The sequence below is a fragment of the Phalacrocorax aristotelis genome, chromosome Z, assembly GCF_949628215.1.
Source record: "Phalacrocorax aristotelis chromosome Z, bGulAri2.1, whole genome shotgun sequence".
NCBI classification, from domain to species: Eukaryota; Metazoa; Chordata; class Aves; order Suliformes; family Phalacrocoracidae; genus Phalacrocorax; species Phalacrocorax aristotelis.
In genome coordinates, this window is record NC_134311.1 from 2,427,732 (window position 1) to 2,446,628 (window position 18,897).

General features: G+C 39.8%; 1 long non-coding RNA gene across 5 annotated transcripts in view; it reads left to right on the forward strand.

Moving 5' to 3' along the window:
* The window catches only part of LOC142050206 (uncharacterized), a 36,975-nt gene that overhangs the window by 9,098 nt on the left and 8,980 nt on the right, over positions 1-18,897 (forward strand). For 4 of the 5 annotated variants that reach the window (XR_012657948.1, XR_012657951.1, XR_012657949.1 and 1 more), the window contains 3 exons: positions 4,280-4,327; positions 8,285-8,392; positions 17,863-18,051. This is a non-coding gene — a long non-coding RNA (uncharacterized LOC142050206). Of the gene's footprint in view, positions 1-4,279; positions 4,328-4,748; positions 4,785-8,284; positions 8,393-17,862; positions 18,052-18,897 lie in introns of all 5 variants that reach the window. The other variant, XR_012657952.1, reaches the window with a different exon arrangement.

The window sequence follows — 18,897 nt, forward strand, 5'->3', positions numbered from 1 at the left end:
TTTCACTACTCTTTAAAAGATTTTGGCTCTAGCCCTGACTGGTTGCAATGCATGAGTTTAATTAAAATCCGCAGATGTTTTCCATAGACTATGTAGAGTGGGATTTACGCTTCGTCAATGACTGTACATTGGCTCTCGCTGGAATAATGCACGTACACTTCAGATGCATGGGCAATAAGGAGATACTTTCTCAAGAAACAAGGACAAAACAAGCAAGCATGTACTCTGTACGGCAGTGGGAAACAAGACTTTGACACAAGGGCTCTCCGGATCTGGGAGCTGTCACTTGTGCGGTATATGCAGAGATAAGGAGGAAGTTATAATATAAACACAGAGAAAAGACTCGGTTTTCATTCCAGTTTAATTTGCCAGAGCATGATCTTTCGCCCACATGCTGAAAACAGGGACGTGTCCTCTCTCAACCTGCAAACCAGCTAGCTGAAAGATTGGCAGCTGCCTGCAGAGTGGGCACACCTTGTGCTTCGTCCCAGGCAGGCGATGTTTTAATCACAGCTGTGGTGATGAGAGGGCTGGGAGAGCTCACCTTTCACGCACCAACCTAAACACACACAACATAACATCTCTGCTGCAACCCAAGCTGGTTCCTGCTCTGGCATTCCCGACACACACTCGGCTCGCTGCATGCTCTCAAACATAACTCGTCTACATGCTCCTGTGTCGTTTTACATCGCTGAGCTTGGCCTTTTAGAAACCGCAGGATAATGCTTCCCCACCATCCCGGCAAACTGCAATTTTGTGTTTACTGAAAAACAGGAAAAGGAAAGAAATGAATTTAAAACCCCCTTTTAATTATTGATACGTATAAGAGTTGTCCTCTTGTGTTCTGAAAACTGGTGTAAAATGTCACATCTAGAGAGTTTCTTTCCAGTAAGTTATTCTCAGTAAATTTGGTCTGCTTGTTGCACGCATACACATATAGATATCTCAGATCTGTCTTTATATACACTTTCTCCTCATGAAAAGCATTCTGACTACTTAACAGGCATGTGGGATCCTGCATAAATTATGCTGATTCTATATGATTCAAACTATAAAATATAAAATTACATTGCATTTTCAATTAGTGTATACACAAACCATGTGGAACGTGAAAGGTCAGATTGGAAATTCCTCATTCTCATTTGCGAATAATTTTTTTTTCATCCAACAGGCCCATTGATTTCAACTGGGCTGAGTAAGAGGTCTCGTGTAAGACCATCATCTGGCCTTGTTTTAAGACCACTTCAGGGCTCCAGTCTTGCAATCTGATCTGTGCATAGACAGACGCATACTTAACTGATGTCAGTGGGCTGCTTTTTTGGCTTGGGAAGGCATTTCATGGATCAAGGCCATAATAGTTAACTCAGCTACCCAAACAAGAACATGACGAAGCTCCACTGCAATGTTTAATCTGATGTCTTTGAGATTATATTAACTTTTAGCTTCATAGATGCGTGGTGTTTCTCCACCAAAAAAAAATAATATTTTCACAGTATTCCCATGGCTTTAAGAAGACAAACATGACACAGAGGTTAGAGCAGTATTTAGTATATCTGAGGTGGACTACACCAGCAGAATGGCAATGCCTGCAGAAAAGGTGATCCCTTCAGGACACCCATTCCTCCCCCTGAATTCTTGCGTGTTTGTTTTTCCTTTGTCTTCGCTGCCTTACACCAAACTTTCCAAACTTGCTTGTGTATTCGCATAGGGGTTAGGTGCCTGTTTTCAGAAGAAACGAGTTTCTGCAAAAGCTGCTCAGTTCACACAAAAACCCCGCTATACTTTGGTGCTGGACATGAGATTTCTAGCTTTAGATTTGGAGATATCGGTACTTAGAGGCTGGCTTTGATTGCTCTTGTATTGCAGAGGGATCTGCTCTTGCAGTGCCATGGGTGTTGAGCCAACACCCTTTGAAGCCCGTGGACACTCTCACACTGACTTCCAAACCAAACTGAGCTTTGCCTGAAATACGGCCTATTTTTCCCACCTTGGTCACCAGCGTGGTTTCCCTTTGGGTGTCATGAGCATGGAAGATAAATTAGCCACCCAAAAAATTTAACAGATCATTAGACAGAGGTGCAAGTTCTGTGATAGTGGAACAAAGGTACCCACACATCTTAAAGAGCTTTACAGTGCCAGTCTGCTTTCACTGCTATCCATTTTGATATTACCTCTGATCAGAAGTATGAGTGCTCTCTACAGGGCACTTTTCATATACTTTTACCGGACTCTGCCTGGCATATTCACTGATCTATGCAGCACTTCAGCATGTTCTCTTTTTATAGATGTATCAGATGTCTCACTCCTTTAATATTTAGCATACAGATAGATGGATGCACCTACATGAGCCCCATTACGTCCGTGTACATTGGCCTGGCAGTCAGGTGCGCATTGTAAGCAGAAAGGCTGGGGATGGACATGAATAAAAGTGTCCTGTTGTCTTAAACATGAGATGACCTTTAGTGACTATCTGACCGCTGCTTTCCAAAGCATGAACGCCAGTGTATGCTTTGTTGATTACCAACTATTTAAACACACTATAATAAAGTCCATACGCACCTACGATTTTGGTTTTTAAATATACATTCCCTCAGTGCAAGCAAAAATGGTGGAGGACTTTTAGAAGAAAAACTTTCCTCTGGGGCTTCAGAGTCTTGGCTCATAAAGTAATACTGGTGTGCTATGTGTCTGCAACTGTTTGTCCAGTTTAGAGCAGGACTGGAAGGTCCCAGCATGAATCCACGCAGAATCGAATGCTTCCAGCATCTCCTTGGCTCATGAAAAGTCACGTTGCTACCCACAAAAGTGCAAAGGTTGAATAAACCGTCGTTTCAGGTAGCATGAATCCTATCCATTCCCTGATTTTGGATGGCCATTTTAATACCTACCAGGAGCTGCAGAACACTTCGAAGGGCATTCCAGTGGGATTGCTGGATTTACAAGGAGCTCTTCTGATCCTTCAAATACACTGCAGAAGGCAATCAAGGCAGGTGCAGGCTTCCTTACCTGTTACCGCTTCTGCTCATTTTCCATTCAGCAGCTGTCCAACCCATGCACGTGTTCATCACGGTCATCCCTGGCTGTGCCCTCAGTTTGATCTGAACACAGCCGTCAAAATCTGGATCAAGGCGCAGTTCGAATCAGATTTCTCTGTCGTAGTGGAAGGAAAGATTCTTGGAAAGTTGCTCCTTGCCATATTTTAACTATTTACAGGTAGCTGTTTCGGACGAAAGTATTGTTGTGGTTAAAAAACCTATATTTTTCTAGTTAACTTCTTGATTTCACGTAAAATAGACACCTTGGAATAAAGGTAAAGACCACAAGCTTAGCCTGAAATGTAAAGACTTAAAAGTAAAAGTTAGAAAAATTTGAGTACTTAAATATAGCAGGTTATAATGGAAACTGACACACCCCCTTAGGCATGGCTATTTTCTGTACTAATCTACCTGTCTGTATAAAACAGAGCGACAGACACATTACCAGTTTTAAGTAATTTTTGTTGTCAATGAAGGGGATGATTTTAACAAAATTATTATTTGCATGATAGATTAATAATAATGCCAGAAATATTAATGCCACCAAGTACAATAGAATGTGTGAAACAAATAGGGGTCAGGATCAGGAACACTGAAATGTGAATATTCAATTAACAATAATAGAAAATATGTGGGGCATGGTATGCAAATGAAGGCTGCCTGGGGCCAGATGTTCTCAATAGTGAAGCCAACAAGATATTAAAAACACCCCACATGACTCTGTTTTTCAGCTCCTGAGCAAATCCATGTTGAAAATATGTTTATCTGTTCTAACAGCAAAACAAACACATTCCATAATGTATGTATTAAGAGGAAGTATAACTTGCACAGCATTCACGGCTAGGAAAATGTGACTATGTACAGTAAGTGCTGTGAAAGGGGAGGGGGGAAGAAGGAAGAGTGGTAAGAAAGACAGATGCTTGAGGAGAAAAATCTTGCTAACCAGAGGTTTTTACATGGACCACAGCATCCCATGTCCCACATGCTGATTTCTCAAGCAGACCTGTTGCCAAGATAAATTTTTTCTTGGACTCTAGAATTTATAGGATGTGCTTGGCTTGCATCAAGAACACAGCAGTTTCTTCCCCACACAAACAGCTCTATCTAGCTAGGCTGGATATAAACAGAAAGACTGCTTCACTAATTATTTATACAAAGACAAAGATAGCTGCATTCTGGAAGGTTCGTAGGAACAGGATTTCTTTTTTTTTTTTTGTTGGTCTTATTGTTTTTTTGATTTTCAGGGCTGTCAGACTGTACCGAAAAGCATCCAGACCCTGATCCACAGGAAGGTAACTCACAATTTTACTATGATTCATGCAGTGATTTTTTTTTTCTTGAGAGTATTGGTACTGCTTATTTAATAGTAAAGTATTTATATAAAGCAGGATCCTTACATGGACAACGAGTTTCTCTTCCTACCTGGCCCCGCTGGTTTTTGAGACTACTTGCGTGAGCAAGGAGTACTCCAGAGCTACCAGCACTGACCTCACTGTAAATGTTTGCATTATGAGAAGAAGATTCCTACATGCCCTGGAAATGCACAACACTGACGTGTTCCAGCAAACAGTGGATTTTTCAAATCAATATGACTACTTTTATGAGTCAAGTGAAACTCATTCATAAGTGTTTTCAGATTCAAGCCAACTGGTGTTTTTTTTTTTTTTTTTAAATTATGCTCAATCTTCTTTCCCCCTTTCTCCCCACTTTTAGGCCAGGGAGTTGAAATACTGAAACAGGCTTAGCAAGGTGAGTAAGAGGAAAATAATTTTCTGAGTGCTTTACATACAATTATCCTCGTCCTCTCACTTGTGCATGAAATGCAGCTGAAATATAGAATATATGAAATAAGTTCCTAGGAGTTTACAGCAAAGCCACAGTGAAAGGGGGTGAGAGAAGAAAGAATAATGCAGCCAGTGGAAAAACAAGCAGCGTTTTGGACAGGCAGAATACTGTTGAGCTGCAGTCACCTGGGTCCGTAAACTGAACCTTGCAAGTGGTCTTACTCTATTTTAAGCACATTTTAAGGGCCTGTGGGATTGGGTCTCAGTTTAGGCTCCAGGATTAGCATTCCTCTTGTGCAAAGTACCATGGAATTTTAATGAATGCAAGTAGTCAGAATTTCTGCTGTCTCCCAGAGATTTGTTTATTTACTAATTTAGAGACATGTTTAACATCTTACTTCAGTGGTGCATCTGTACCAGCACCATACTGAGGCAATGGTTAAAAATCTGACGCTGAGAAAAAAGTGGCATCTGTGAGTCATATATAGTCCTAGACACATATATAAATGATCTCTGAAAATACTGCCCCAGCTTAGATAGTGAGATATTAAAAAGTTACAATGGACAAAAAGTTATGATATCAAAGAGTCCAGTCCATTTTGCAGTGGGAGATTTCTGTGTTTAAAATAAAAGAAAAAAAATTAAGGTACGATTTGAGTTTCTGTTGTAAACGTGTGAGTATTTTTTCCTTAGGACGTGGATTCTCTAGAACCTGATTAGCTTAGCACCTGGTTTGGTGAAATAGAGTTTTTTTTATATTGAAATAACACATCAGGCTCTTTTTTCCAGGTCCTTAAGGGGAGCTGGGTATTTAACTCCATTTGGCAGAACCAAAGAGCTGCTGTTCAAGCTCAGCCGCTCCTTTTCTTTATCTCAGGTTTTCTGAATTCTTTCCTCCTTTAAAATCTTCATTTAGAGTCTCAGGAACCCACCAGCAGCACACATGGGGAACCTGGGTAATAAACTTTCTGAAGTCCTTGGTCTCATAATGACTAGGCAAAAAGCTTGGTCCAGCCTGAGAATGGAGATGCTCAGCCCAAGCTAGGTCCGAAACTTTGTGTAAAAGTGGTCTATATGGTTTTAAGGGGGCTGATTAAGAAAGTTGTTTTTAGCTTTAAGATGAGTCGCTGCGAGCTGTGTGGTTGACCCTTTGGGACAAAGTTTTAAACCTTTCATTGACGTTTACTTTTGCAAAAATTAAGTAGCTGCCTATATGAAGTCTGGTCACATGGTCCTGAAAATCTGGCTGTATTCTTTCAGTTAAACAGAAGCAGACAACAATACGCAATGTGGTCATTTTTATTTCAGTAGTATGAAATATTTTGGATATTAGCTGCTTCTTAAAATGAATATAAATTTCAACAAAGCCAACAACCTCAAACAAAAGTGAAAAACAGCACCTCACCACAACCCCCAAATCTTCCCAGAGCATTTTGTATGGTTTCTGAAGCTTAGCTGCGCTCTCAACAACCCTCTGGTTCAGTTTCTGGAGAGACAAAAATCTATTCTCTGTCACTTAATTTGTCTCATAATGTCACAGGTGAAAGTGAATGGTTAGTTGCTGAATTTTCTTCTTGAAAAAAGATACATGTTTTTGTTATGATTTAAAAGAGTCATCTGAAAAAACCAAAAATGTTATAGACTCCTGGAGCAAAGCCAAACTTTGGTAAAATCTGGCTAGATAATATATTCTCTTTATGACAAATTCAGCAGAGTGAATATTCATAGCTGAAGTTGTGTTCCCTGAAATACAAAATTTATAATAGAAGTGAGATTGTGTTCTTAACAGCCTATATGAGGCAGGTTTTTTTTAAAGCAGCTATCTAATTACCTTTTAAGTCAATTACTCCGCTTGTTCCCCTGGTGACTCTGGTCTCCCCAAAATGTATCAGCTGAGCTTTTTATCATTATCTCCCACAGAAGAAAATAAAAACTATGAAAAATCAATAGCAAAGATCACATGACAAGATGTTAATCTTTTGCATAGTTCCCCATGCATTCAAGATAGTGATCTTAACACAGGGCTTGATATTTTTAATGGAGCTTTTTAGTTAGTAAAGTCAGTAGCAGTAGAGCCTTGGAATTGGTAGCAAAAAGTCAACTGCACATTTGAATACTTAATTTTGCGGCTATAAACAGCCACGTCACATTTCCAGCAACAACAATAGGATGGTTTTCAGCACTGCTCTACCAAGCAGGCATGTTTTCTATTTTCTTCTTGTATATACAATTAAAAGCATTCCCACCAGAGAACTCTGCCCTGCATTCACTTCTGAAAAGAGCATGAGAGATGTCTCTCAAGAGTCAAAACCCTGCCTTTGCCTGGGCCAAATAATGAAGGAACAGCCCAGCAGTGCACCGCTACTTCTAAGGCTTCCATCAGAAGTTCGAATTCACTGACTAATTGTCAATACTTGCCCCAGCGTGCAATTACAAGGTGATTGCTGGTCATGAGAAAAGTCTTTTTTTTTTCTTCTGTATGGAAAGGTGAGTTTACCTTTTATCAGGCAAGAGACAAGGAATTGCAGGCGTGGAGTTTAGGCAAGGCCTCATCTTGCTCTAGGGGATATTCACCAGTGCCTGCATTCCTGTTGAGTAATAATGAGATACCATAACCAAACAGTAGAAGATGCATGTCAGATGGTTCTCCAATAACATTAGAAAAAAAGCAGCTGATGTATGGGATATTGAAGGCAGATTAAGTTGTTAATGTATATTAGTATATTCTTAATTTCCTTTTAATTGAAAAAGACATATTGACTTTAATTAGAACCATTTCACAGGAACTGTCAATTAGCACATGTCAAACTAGTTAATTCAGAACAGAATTATTTTAATTAGGGTCTGCTTTCCTTTAACTGTGGGGCCAATGAAATCAGCCTTTCCTTATCAAGATTTTAAATGTCTCTAAGACATACAATACAAATGTAGTCTCTTATCTATTATTAGAAGCCCATATGGATAACATTAAAATGATGATGCTGGCATTGTTCATGCAGCACAAATCAGAGTTTCCTTTATGACTTTGAAAAAAAAAAAAAAAAGAAAAAGATGGCTTTGAAGAAAGGCTATTTTAAATACACAGATTTATCCTACTTTAAAGAGACTACAAAATTTATGACACGCATGTTCACATTTAAAGTATTATTTAATACGTCTGCTCAAATAAATGGGCCTATTCAAACGTTTTGTGTGTTCTATCAGCCAAAGACACATAAAACATTTTCAAAGCATGCAGTAACGTTCTTCCCTTAAATGAACTGTAATCAAAAGGAGAAAACAGACTCGATGATTTTTTTGGGACAATATAAAACCAGCACTGTTAACTTTCATTGCGTGTGAAGATTTAACACTGATTGCTAATCCAGTGGCTGTGAACACTAGTGAGCTAATGTCATCTCAGTTATCAAAAAGCATATAATCCCGGTCTTGACTTTCACATGCATTCTCTGAATATGTCTCAAGGTTCCTGGTGGATCTCGACTCCTGGCTGACGTACTGGCATAAAAAGCCCCATGGTTCCTGGGAGCTGCTATGTACAACATCTGTAACGCTGGTCACAACCCTTCAGAAGTAAGAACAGCTGAGAAAAAAATAACAAAAAATATAAACGGAACTATTGCAAAACCTAGACTTAGCTTTATCATATGGGGTTTAGCCACTGTTTTACTGACCTATATCAACGGAGGATTACAGAGATTAGTGAAAGGAATACTTAATAACTGAACTGTGGATTCCAAAGAGGATTATCTGGTAAGATATTTCATGTATCCTGATGCTTTGTTGAACACATTAGGGACCTGATTATGGGCCTGAGGAACTCAACAGTAAAAGAAGCATCATTTGCCAAAATAAAGTACAACTGGGACACATTAAAATTTAGTGTGTCCTAGAAGTAGACTTCCCGTAGGATCCTGACCACATCATTTTTTTTGCCCCAGGGCCACTCTGTGGTATGTTGTAGGATGCCGTTTGCTGAAATGTGTGATCAGGTTTCCACAACACTTTGAAAGGTGGATGAACTTTAACCAGAGGATCTGCAAAATTGAAGAATTGTGTCCCAGGATTTCTTCAGCTCAAGCAAGAGGCTCTGTAGACATGCCACTTCATTGCCTACTGTCCAGTATGAAGGGTAGCCTGAGTATAACTAACAGCTGTAGTTCTGCTTTTAAATGTGATTGTAAATAGGTAACATAAGACCCTGATATTTATTCATTAATCCTATTGTGGCCCATATTAAATCTCTGCTTATCAGTTTAAATACTTACCATAATTTAGAACTCTTTAAGCAGATCTAAGTCACTTTGGCACTGAATTGCATAATCCAACTTCTTTTATAACACAGCAGAAACAATGCTTTGGATTTTGATCATATTGCTCAACCGGCAATATATTGTTCATTTCAAAATGGCAATTAGCAATAACTCTTCTTTTAAAATCATCCCCACATTGACTGCGCGTAGGAAGTATGGGTAGGATTGCCACCAGGGTTATAAAACCTTAGGTGACTGCCTTTATGCTCACATATTATGCATTATGCTGAACTTCAGACTATAGGAATATTTGAACAGTGTGACCTATAGGAAATTTTCAGATTATGGTGAAATTTTCAGTCCTTGCAGTTTCCCAGCCAGGTGGGTCATAATTTATCTAATCTGTACCGTACAGCTGGGACAATGGAGAAATAGTTGTAGGGAGGGAAAGTAACTTACCCAAGCCCTAATCTGAGTCTGTTAGAAAGGGAATCAAAAGCAGAAGCTCCCCATCCTCGCCACAAATACACCAATGTACCTCTCAGCGTGGCCCACTGCATGCCATGCCCTTAAAGCAGTGCAAAGCATTTTTTTTTTCTAATTAATACTAAGGCGATTCATTGCTTAGCAGCAGCACTAATATTTACACACTTATGGATCTCATGATTAAGTAGCAAGCTTTGACTTCAATTAAACCTGGCAGTTTCTGATAGCAAAAAGTCATTACAGAACTTCAAAAGCACTTGAACTGCAGCAAGATCTTTACAATTATCTGTATAATATCTTTCAGCCTCTGTTGGCTCCTTGATCTTCTGCGGCAGGCCCAACTTCTCTGTCAACTTTGGTCTATGGGAAGTTGAACCTTAATGCATGCTATTTTAAGAAAATATGTAAAAATGCTGCAATATACAAAGGATTTCACCCGGTCTGACATTCTTTTTGGGATAAGTGCTTAATAAAAATTGCCCATGTGAATCATGTACTGTTCATGTATTGTTCATGAATCAAACCAAGAACCATTTAAAAATGACTAGCATTAGGGAAATGTAATAGCTTTTTAACAGATTATTTAAATGACTGTAGCTCTGATTTCCAGTCATTTTATCCAAACAGCTATGGCAGAACTATCCCTGAAAAGGGAGTAACTTTCTGATTAAACTCTTTTGTTGTTGGATTTGAGAAATATTTTAGAAGAGAGAATTTCTCAATTATGTATTCATCTTTCGGAGCCCAGGCATGGAGGGTGTAACAATTTGATCAAACCCAGCTGAAAGCACTAATAGTTTGGAGGATTCATTCTGTTCTCACAATCACGGAGAGGAAAGCCTTTAAATACATTCAGAGCAGAACAGCTTGTTCAGACTGACCGGTGGGTAAATCACTCCTTTGGCGGTTTCTGGTCTCTGCAGCTTGGCTTGCCTGGTACTTTTGTAGCGTGAGGTGATGGTGATCGAGCAGTGCGTTTATACATTTTTGCAGCCAGATTATCAACCCATCTGATCCCCTGACTTTCGCTTTGTTGGCCGTATGCATCCCGAATTAATCAGAACCAACAGACACCCTCATTTGCTCATGTGCTACTGGCTTCTTGGCCTGGTTTTGCCAGTGGCTAAACTCTCATCACTTTCCTCCTCTTCCAAGGAGGGTTTTTACCTGTGACAGTTGTGCTTATGTTAAACCATTATAGCAACTGCTTTGCAGCACCCAAAGACAAAGCCCCTTCCTATTAAACCGGGAGAGTTCCTTACTCTGAGTCCACCAGACCACTGCCTTTCACTTGCCATTGTTGTTTTGAAGCATAGCCCAGATTTTCTCAAAACTCACGGTCTTTTGGACAACTCACTCTCCGTTCTGCTGGCTATTTTTGGTAAAACCCATGCACATTCGCGTTAATGATGAAAAATACTTGGTGGAAAAATAATGCTAAGGCACTTGGTAAGTGCCTATTTATCTGCAGCGTGGTTTAGATGCTGCAGACAAGGATAGTCAGCCCGCTGCCTCGAAGAAGGGGCTGGTGGACCATCATCAGTTCAATAATCATCGATGAGGAGCTGCTGCTGATGCTCCCTTAGTAACTGCGGGCATATTCCTCCAGGTCACATCGCCTCGCTCTACAGCAGTGTTAACTACTCCTTTACTAAAAAATTCTCCAAGCATAACTAAAGCATTTGGGTTGTTAACATACATAATAAGTTATATTTAAGAAGGTTTCAAATCAGCACATTGTATTTTGCAGCAAAGTCATAAAAATATGCTAGCATGATAACATCTAATGAGGGAAATGTTGCATGCAGATGTCTGTTTGCCTATTATCCCATAAAATGACTGTATATTTTTATTTATATGAGTAACGTTAGACACAAACATGTTACCAAAAAGCAGTCATTTAGGAAATGTATAAACACAATATGAGTCTAATATAAGAAACTGTTTTAAAACATGCTTTTTAGTGTTTATAAAATGAAGAGAAATTAAAAAAAAAAAATTGTTCCAAAGTACCTTTTTTTTCTTCCCTCATGATGAGAAAGAAATATAGGTTCTCAGCTGGCATATTATTTGTGATGTGGCAGCAAAGTGAAATTTGTGCCTCGCGTCATGTATCCTTTACATGATGCAAAGGAGTATAATTTTATTTTTGTTTTATTTGAAGGCTCTGTCTGGGCACATTGGCCACCAATTTCATTTTTATTGCAGTGCATGGATAGCAAAGTCACATATCCTTACGTTAATGCAAAGGGCATAGGAAAGGAAAGGGAAAGTATAATTTTTGTTGTTGCTGTTGTCATTTGAAATTTCCATAGTGTCTGTGCACATTGGGTACCATTTCATTTTTATTGCACTGCACTGATAGCAATGTCACATATCATTAAGTTAACACCAAGTTAGAAAAAAAAAGAAAAACAGATTTCCCCCCCCTCTATTACCGTTGTTTGAAATATTTTGTACTGCCTGAATATAATTTCTGAGGGGTGGTGGGAGTACTGAAAAATCTAATATCCAAAGTAAAAAAGGTATCCCAGTTTATGTTTTTGTATTGCTCCATGTGACAGTGGATAGAAATGTAATGCTGCTTACATTTCTTATTGGTGGGATAAAGGTTTGTTCAACGTCTAGAAACAATGTAGAAGTAGCTATCTTTCAGGAAAAATAGAATAATATGAGTTTAATTTCCCCAAATCAGTATATTTTATTAAAGTGCTTATCTCATGGATCCTAAAACACCTTCCACGTCCACCTTGCTTCTTTTAACCCCTGAGTAGAGGATGTGACATTCGCTTTGGGATGAGCAGGGTTAATCTCTAGTTGTAGTGGACCCACTCCTCATTTGTAAATAACTGCCACCGGGATGGACATAGTGCTCATCTCACGGCGAGCACCAGGCAGCTCTGTGGCTGCTCCGCTTTACGTGGCAGGTCATTGCACAGGTCAGCAATAATAGCAGGCAGGAGGACAGCCCTTGGGCTCCTTTGGGAAATTTGTGCCTTAGTATAGTGAATCTATTGCCAACAATTGTCTCAGTTTTGGAAAGCAGAAGAGGTCAACTTGCTTTATTTTATTTAATCTATTATTAACCATTTTCATATCATGCCCAACACTGCCTCTTTATCCTTGACCTTTGGAGCAACTCTGTTGTGGTCTCGTAAGTCAATGTCCATTTTTAAGGAGCCGCCCTTGGACATACAAATACGGGCCTGCCAACAACAGACGACAAGCTCCAATATGGTTCTTCTTGGTCTACTGTTGTGGTAGGTCTACTAGTTTGAGATAGACCCCACGTGTTGCAGCCTGGACCCAGCAATCCAGGCAGAACACCCCAAGCTGGGCAACAAAGCTGGCGAAGGGCCAGAAGGCATGTCCTGTGGGGAGTGGCTGAGGACTCTAGGTTTGTCTAGTTTAGAGAAAAGGAGGCTGAGGGGTGACCTCATGGCTGTCTGCAGCTTCCTGAGGAGGGGAGGTGGAAAGGGAGGTGCTGGTCTCTTCTCCCTGGGATCCAGCGACAAGATGTGTGGGAATGGTTCACCAGGGGAGGTTTAGGCTGGACATTAGGAAGCATTTATTTACCAAGAGGGTGGACAAACACTAGAACTAGAGAGGTGGCTGATGCTGCAAGCCTGTCAGTGTTTAAGAGGATTTTGGACAACACCGTTAATAACATGCTTTAACTTGTAGTCAGCCCTGAAGTGGTCGGGCAGTTGGACCAGGTGGTTGTTGTAGAATGAATACTGTAGAATTTCAACTGAAATATTGTTTCTATTCTATTCTATTCTATTCTATTCTATTCTATTCTATTCTATTCTATTCTACTCTATTCTATTCAACTGGCTGCTGTAATTCACACTTGAATTAACATCTCAAGATAAGGAGGCTGCATCTAAGGGGCACCCCAGACACCTTGCATTGCTCTTGCAGTGCTCCCACCTGGTGCTCACAGTGAAGGTCAGGCCATGGAGGATGGTCTCAGGAAGCATATTCAGCTTCTGTAATGTCCCTTTCTTTTCTGTCACATTATGTTTTGAATATGAACCTCTTTGGAGTGTTTTCCCCCTGCATGGGCAGGCACAAAGTCGTGGCAATTCCAAGCTTGTCCATGGGCCTTTGGAGACCCTGTTAGCTGAGGTGGGGTAAAAGAGCTCCAGGCTTTTCCAGTCTTTACAAGGAGTAGGAGAAGGAAGGATCTAGACTGAGAATTGTGGTCTGCATGAACCAAGCTGAATCTGGAAGGACAGGAGAGCCTCAGCCAACATGTGTTTAATGAAAGCTGTATGACATTGAACAACCACAGATGTATGTAATAGATTTTGTGGTGTCACAATATGCTACATCCCAATAAGCCACCTGAACACATAAATATGTGACAGCGAGCATGGTTTACATTTTTAATACATTTCCTTGTGTGAGGCTTGGAAAAGCCTCCTCCTCACCCATTGCCACAGGCTACTTGTGTGCAACAGCATCAGCACTCCATCTTCAAAATATCATGCATCACAAAAGAGAAAATTGTAAAAGAAAGGCTGGCCAGAGGAATCCCACGAGTCCATCCATTTACACTGAATTTGAGGTGTCAGCACCTGTACTCCTGCTGCTCTTCCTTGGATGGTGCCCATAAAACAAACACCCTTTAGCAAGTAGCGCAAGGGCAGTGGGGATGGCTTGCTTTGGAAGCGTCAGTTGCAGCGTTGGGCACAACCTTTAGTGATGCCGGTGTCCTTTTACCCCTGTACCTTGAGCAAGGCGGAACAAGTGTGAAATATTTTGTAGTAGGTGTTAGAGAAAGTGGGATAACATGACAGTTTTGGAAGAAAGCTGGAGTGGGAATTTGCTTCTGAGCTCTCCATCTGGAGGGGCAACCCAGAACCTTTCCTCACGAGCTGCAGGAAGAACAGGGGAGTGTGTGTTTGGGGATTTGTAGAAGATGAGTTTTAGCTTTTTTCCTAAGTGTCTCCATGTGTTTTTATTTGTGTATATACTTTCCTCTTGGCTGTTCTGGAGCTCTTTTGTTTTATATTGACGTGTCCCAGAACATTTTGAAGTTATAACAAACTTACTTATCTCAGGGCTCCACAAATGAACTATGACTTTTTCCCCCTCCCTGGGTTTTTATTAAGCTCGGTGGGACTAATTCCCTATTGCTCTGTACCTTGTGTAGGCCTTTATACTTATGCCAAATGGGTGTAAAATGCTGGCTAAAACTACATGACATGCCTCTGACTGATTGAGCTTGAGGTCTGGGATCACACAAAACCTTACATCTCCAGCGTGGGTTGAGCCGCTCCAGATGGCAGGTGATATTCCAGATATTAATAGGCCACTCTCTCCCACTGCTATCTCTGTAGCAAAATGCTGACAAGCCTTTTGTATAGCCCTCTAAATTAGGAGCCATCATAAACAGACACACACATATATATGTATATATACAATTTCTTACTTTTTAAGTCAAAGAGATTATATATGTATATGATTTCTTCTACATATATACATATATATGAGGTATTTTGAAATGATAGGCCTTTAGAAAAAAATAGTCTAAAGTACTGTTATAGAACATGAACTTAATTTTTGTGAAAACTGTGCTATTTAAAAGCAGTTTAGTTTGCTGCCTGTGCCAGCTGTGAGCCACGGGAAGCAGGGGCAGGGAAAACACCGTGTGCCAACACGCTCTGCCTGTGCCAGGACCTCGGGTACTAGGGGTGGGCTGTTTGCAAACAGTTTAACTCTTTGTCCAGGAGGAAAGGCAACGCACCACCTCCCACCAATGGCAACTTACTTCCTTTAGTTGGACATCAGTCCTGGCAATTTTTGACAGCCAGAGGATACCATGCAGAGTACAAGGGCTCAGATCTTGAGGGCCAGCCAACGTCCCAGAGGGCCAGAGCTCAAACATCAGTTTTGCATTTTAAGGGTCCAAGAGACATCTGGGTGGGGCTGCGAGCAGTGTGGGGTTGGAGCGTGGGATAAGCTGCCCATGTTGACATGGTCTTCGCTCATTATAACCATGTTGACACAGAAATTACCAAAGTTCAGCTTTGGTAATTTCAAACCCATGTTGTAGTGGCTGTGTAATGTGAGGAACAATAGAGAACCAGAGTCTGTATACAATGCATTTTAATGAAATTCTTCATATGGTTTGATTTCTAAAGGATCACTCGTCAGCCTATTCCCTGCATTTTTGTGACAGTCACCGCAAACATTGGCATGAGACTGACTTAGAATGGAAAATATTAGCAGGAAAAAATGGGTTTTCTCAGAATGTTGAATGCACTGCCAAAATCCCTTTGCCATCCACCTGCAGTCTGAGGACTTACTCATTACAGTAACCAGTGATAAATAGCCAAATACTGACTTTATCTGCTCCTCATACGCTGAAAAGACAACCAAACCAAAAAGACAAGAAAAGAATTTTCTAATCATAATCAAACTCATGTTCATAATATAAATTACTAATGACCTTCTGTGATAAAATTCCTCCATGTAAAACTCTGGGATAACTGTACTGGATGATGATAGACACTGGTCCTCAAATAAATTTGGTGTTTCTGTTAGAAAAACTTTCCTTGGGGCCTTCTGATAAGCAAGCCTTTTGACCTGGTACCAAACCACATCTCTTGCCTCAGAGGCTCTTCAGTGGAAGATCTCTGCTGTTGTGCGCTGCTTGAGTAATAATTTATCGCATAAACTTCAGAGTAAAAAAATGGCTACTTCTCCTAATTCGATTTTTTATGCATGTGGTAGCTAAGATACAAACAGCCTGGTGTCATAACTTTTGGAAAATTAAGAAAAAAATAAAAATCTGACTTATAGTAACCAAGAATTGGTTTTGCCCCATTCTTTACAAATAGGACAAAGTGGGTACCAATAGCTTATAAACTTTAGCATGCTCTGGCAAAGCCAATTTAGTATGAAGCACAATGTTGAATAGTAACTGTCTTGATAGTAACACCAGGAAAAGATGTAATTTTTTCTGGGTACTATATTTACCACAGTCAAATCCCTATTCATCCCTCACTCAGGCAAGACTACGTTGAACAGGAATTTCCTCTGTATTGGAGAAACAGGGATTTGGCCATATCTAGAAAGTTAATTTCCCCCCTTCACGAACTCAAGCTCTGATTAAAAAAGAAGTAATTATAATTTTTCAGCAAATTAACTCTAAGATTATTAAAACCATTCAGTCTGATAATCTATATTGTCAAGTTATGTTTAATACTTATTATGAGATTAAACCACTAAAATATCTCTAGTTTGAGGAAATATCTTCAAACTTCAGTCATAAAAGAACTATATTAAAGCAAACATTCAGATTAATTGATGATGGGGTCGTTTAGTGTCTAATAGCAAAAAAGAAACCTCAGACTATCTATCAGTGCTAGGTGAAATCTCGAGGTCATCACCTAGTCTTTGCAGTCACTCCCCCAAATGCTTATACATGTAAGTACTGAATAAAAATGAAGTAACAACTTCAAGATTTAACGTGATGATATTAAAGATTTTGCTGATTATTTACTGTGACTCAACAGCTTATGTAAATACTGTAAGCTGTTGCATCGTCTGGAATTACTGTGCAATAGATGAGGTTACAGGCTAGTTAAAAGCAGGTGACTTGATTATAAAAGACGAGGAATAATTCTAAGGGAATTTCAAAATTTATGTAAAAATAAGTGTATCAAAATATAATAAAGCATCTGAATTTTTGGAGCCAAATGTTAAAATCCTGTTAAAATCCTAAAGATGTAATAATTTAGAAGTAGTTTTGAAATGGATCCTTTTCCTCTACATTTTAATGCATCCAATGACCATAAGCTGCAGTGGCAAACCAAGAGGTTGCTAACATGTCCTACAGAAGACTTGCTAACGTTTAGTGAAATAACAAACAAACATGCCAGTATTTCTTGCAAGCACCTTTTAATGTGAAAACGGTATTATCCCATTTGACCTTCATGAAGGGTGGCAGAATATGATTTGATGCAAATACAAAGTTATTAGTATGGGCCAAAAATACAACAGAAGAGGCTTTTTGCATACCTTGCTAGAGATTATCTTTACAGACATCTACCACAGCAAGCAGAATTATTGGTAACGTTCATAGTTCCTTTCACTGATGAATATCAGAGTTATTAAAATAGTGTTTGGTAGTCTGCTGAGGGTCTGTCATTCTCCTGGCAAACCAATGGAGGGGGAAGAAAATTAATTGGGAATAGAATAATTACTTTTCTGTCCTGCATTGGCACTATATTCATCATAGGAAGTGATGTCGCGTTGTGCTGTCAGGTGACTTTTTGTATTACCCAACAGCTCTTTTACCTGGCTCAAGAATGCACTCCAGAGATTGGCCCAGAAGGAGAAAATGCTCACCGAACTGAATACTTCTCTCATTCCCTCAAAACAAGAGCATCGGAGCATTTATCGTAGGACTCTGCACCCCATCACGGAGAACCCCTTGCAGCAGAACGAGAGGATAAGGAAAGACCTTCAGATTCCCAGGTGACTGTCTCCTGAAGTGCAAACACTGCTCACTTGCGGTCCACAGGTGGAAGTTTGTTCCCCTTAATAACTGATATTGCAACGTCTCCTAGTCTGTTTTAGTGCCAGATAACCTCGCTCAGTTTAAAGAACTACTGCCAGGAGCTCAAGAGCCATTGGTTTTGGTAAGCTCCAAACAGGCTAAGACTGCTGTCTGGTTTTTTTTTTTTGAAACACATGAAAAACAGCTACTGCTGTGATCACAAGGGAATAGTGATCCCTCTCCATAAATTCAATTTGTTCATAACCTTTTGACACAGACCATAAATAACCTTCATATATTTCACACACACGGACACATGTAATAAATTACATGAACAATGTATATAAATATTTACTTTACAAAAATACAAAATAAATACAAAGTGCCATATGAATGACCCATCTATGAGCAAATGGTTAATTCCCTGTGCCACTGGATAACTGGATTACATGCCTACCTGCTCCGGTTGCTACGCCACTCTACTGGTTGCAGGTACAAAGTGGTAGTGAAGAAAACATTAATCAATTGGCAGTGGGGTTATTTCAGCAAAGTGTATGCAGAGACAAAGGAAAGGGGAGGCCAAGATCTGGCTCCTGGAGAGGCTTGTATGATTTGGTGGAGCAGGTTATGAGTCTGGAATAGGATAAAAGAAAAAAGAGAAAATAAGCCATTTTTATTTCTGAAAATTTTTCTCAGTTACTTTTATTTAACATGTTTTATTTGCATATGTGATTAGTACAATAATGATAGCAAAAAACCTAAAAGAATGTGCCAGAATTCCTGAAAATTTTTGTGGGAGAGAATAATTGTTCTTCCTCAGCTTT